This window comes from Engraulis encrasicolus, chromosome 22 (genome assembly GCF_034702125.1).
Source record: "Engraulis encrasicolus isolate BLACKSEA-1 chromosome 22, IST_EnEncr_1.0, whole genome shotgun sequence".
NCBI lineage: Eukaryota > Metazoa > Chordata > Actinopteri > Clupeiformes > Engraulidae > Engraulis > Engraulis encrasicolus.
In genome coordinates this window covers 27,784,004-27,787,172 of record NC_085878.1, presented here as the reverse complement: position 1 = coordinate 27,787,172, position 3,169 = coordinate 27,784,004, and the positions used below count along the sequence as shown (strand labels likewise).

The window sequence follows — 3,169 nt, the reverse complement described above, 5'->3', positions numbered from 1 at the left end:
ACAGCAATTAGATTTGGGCCGGGTCCGTTTTCAAGTCAGCAGATCCGCATAGCAGTCACAGTCATTTTGCCGATCAGCGGCAGCTCCGATCCGGACCAGTAGTTTGACAGTCAGTTTTGAAGGCTCCTGGCGGATGCGGGCCAGATAAGCAATCCGGACGCGCCATAATAAAATAATTCAGTCCGATTTGAAGGCGCGTGGCGGGTGCGGGCCACATAAAGAATTCTGGACGCGCCAAAACTGAATTTGTTCCCCAACTGTCACTTTGGAACCCTCAGAGAGAGAGACCGTTCTTCAGTTTACCTCAGCTGAACTCAACTATCCGCCTGTGTCGCGTCTCGTCCAACACTGCACTGTCGTGACTTGATCATTCAATGATGGTAAGTAATTATTTAACTTAATACTATGGTAGAAGTAAAATACACTCACACGCCGTCGCCACTATATTTCGGCGTTTTAGTCCAGTGAGTTAATTCCTCTGTTGTGTCGTGAAATGGCTTGGCCGAGCACTGAATCATAACACCGCAGCATCGCGCTAACTTGCTGCTGTCTTTGTGGCTGGCGGGCTGTGGCATCATAAGCTTTTGATGAACCCACTCAAAATGTGTCATGATCGGGCTATTTGAGTCAATTTTAGCGGCATTAGCAGTAATGGTGATAATCTTTTATGAAGCTAACATCCCAAACATACCCTATCAACACGGGACAGAAACAAAGGTAGTTTCTAGTCGACTAGCACTACTAGTTCTGTAACTAGGACCGCAGTGATTTGTATAACATTCGCCAAAAAAGCTAGGTATAGGTGCGCGTGTGAGGTACATATTTTCAATCAATTTCTGATGGCTTAATAATCACCGTATCCATGTTGTGCCGCCGACAGCAAACATTCTGTGTTGTGCTATTAGCTCACTTTGAGCTGAATTCATTTGACATCACGCAGTTTGTAACTCCTTGATTGTTGTAGCCTATTTACACAAATCCTACATGGTCATAAAATCCTACATGGTCGTATTGTTAGTTTAATAACTGCATTGTGATATAGGCTACAAAGTATAACATGGATTAGGCTTCATCAAAATACTGTGAATTAAAGCTCATGCATGCATGTTGTATGCAAAACGTTCAAACTTTTTTTGTCTTTCTTTTCCTCTTTGCTTTGGGTTGGGTAGAATTGTACGGTAGGTTCAGCCATTCCTTGATCGACCTGACACCAACATTAGGCCTACTCGATGTGTATGAAGCAAGCTGCCTCTGCATCAAGTGAGGGAAGAAGCCGCCACTGAAAAGCTTTTTGGACTGTCATTTGAAGGTATGAGCCGAGAGTTGTAAACATGAATGCCAATTGTACTAGGCCTATATATTTTCACAGTGAAATCCCAATAACTATTATTCATAATTATTTATTCTTTTTCTGCTACAGGACACAAATGAAAGGACAGGAATTCTGCTCTGCGGCGTTGGTCTCACTATTTATTCAAGAAGCCCTTGGACACCACCAGAATGTATGAAGTAAGTTGTTTTTATGTTATGCATTAAAGCCCATGCATGCTGGCACGCCCCCCCCCTCTCTCTCTCTCACACACACACACTTGTTGTACTGCACTCAATAAGAGCTTGCCTGATGCTGTTGTTTGGTGGCCTGAATGTGCATAGAATACCTACTGTCTACTTGAATAGGTTTATTGTATGTTCTATGTATTTCTATGACAAACTTTCAACCTTTTTGTGTTTCTTTTTCTTTTTGCTTTGGGTAGAATTGTAAACAGTAGGCACAGTCATTCCTTGATCGACCTGGCATCAACATCGCTCGATGTGTATGAAGCTGCAAGTGAGAGAAGAAGCCGCCACTGAACACCTTTTTGGACTGTCATGTGAGTGTATGAGCTGACAATTTAACTTCTTTAACTGTTGATCCTGCTGAGACATATGTAAGTGGCTTGATAATGTCTCGTTTACACTAATGTATGTCAAGCTGGTCTCAGGCTAACAAGACTACCATGAAATCTTAAAAGTTTTGGACAGACGTCTCAATTTCACCATTGTGTTGTGCCATACTGGACAAGTATTACTTGCTCAGTTTTGACAACCTAATTCTATATTCTGCTGTGCAACTTGTGCACAAAATGATTCACAATTCTGCTCCACCACCTCTGAAAACTTTTATCCATCCTTGCTCTGAACAAATTAGCAGAACAACTAGATCTACCACCAGAGGAAATAGTAGCCTCCCAAGCCGGGTAACAGCATAAATTTGCACAATCTGTTTTTGCAGAGCTTCCCACCCACATAAAAGGCATTACAAACTTTTATTCATTCTCACTTGGAGTGAAGAAATGGCTTTCATGTACCCAGTCTGGTCACCACTAATAGTTTTGACACTGAGCATATGGTAGTTTTTGCATATGACATATTTTAGTGTGTGTGTGTGTGTGTGTGTGTGTGTGTGTGTGTGTTATATGTTTTCTTACCTGCCCAGGGAATGCAGATGGAAATTAGCTTTTAGCTATAATGTGGTGCAGGTCATCTTTTTTTTTTACTATGTAACTAATGTACTTTGCACATGGTCCCTGATGAAATAAACCAATAAACTAAACTAATTGTAAACATGGATGCCAATTGTACTAAATATTTTCACAGTGAAATCCCAATAACTATTATTCATAATTATTTATTCTTTTTGTGCTGTAGGACTGAAATGAAAGGACAGGACTTCTACTCTGCTGGGTCGGCCTCACTACATATTCAAGAAGCCCTCGGACGTCATCAGAATGTATTAGTAAGTTGTTTTTATGTTATGCATTAAAGCCCATGCATGCTGGTGTGCACACTCTCTCACTCTCACTCATTCACACTTTCACTTACTCTCTCACACACACACACACACACACACACACACACACACACACACACACACACACACACACACACACACACACACGCACGCACGTGCTCACCTGGGCTTGACACTGGCACCTGCCAACCGGCCAAATGCTGGTAAAACTTGGCTGTGGCTAGTAATACTTTCAATGTCACTAGCCAATTTGGCTATCAGCTTATTCCGCGGTATGACGTAGCCTATTTTCTGTTGTTTGCCCCTTTTGTATCAATTGATCGCATTTAAGCTCAAGAAAAAGCTCAGTAACTCAGTTTCTATTTGCTTGATATACTT

General features: G+C 41.7%; 1 long non-coding RNA gene across 1 annotated transcript; it reads left to right on the top strand.

Annotated features, from left to right (window-relative positions):
• Positions 1–2,776, top strand: LOC134438699 (uncharacterized). The gene is made up of 5 exons (XR_010032635.1): positions 1–380; positions 1,170–1,309; positions 1,421–1,509; positions 1,755–1,871; positions 2,689–2,776. It is a non-coding gene; the product is annotated as an uncharacterized LOC134438699 (long non-coding RNA).
• The last annotated feature ends 393 nt before the right edge of the window (positions 2,777–3,169 follow it).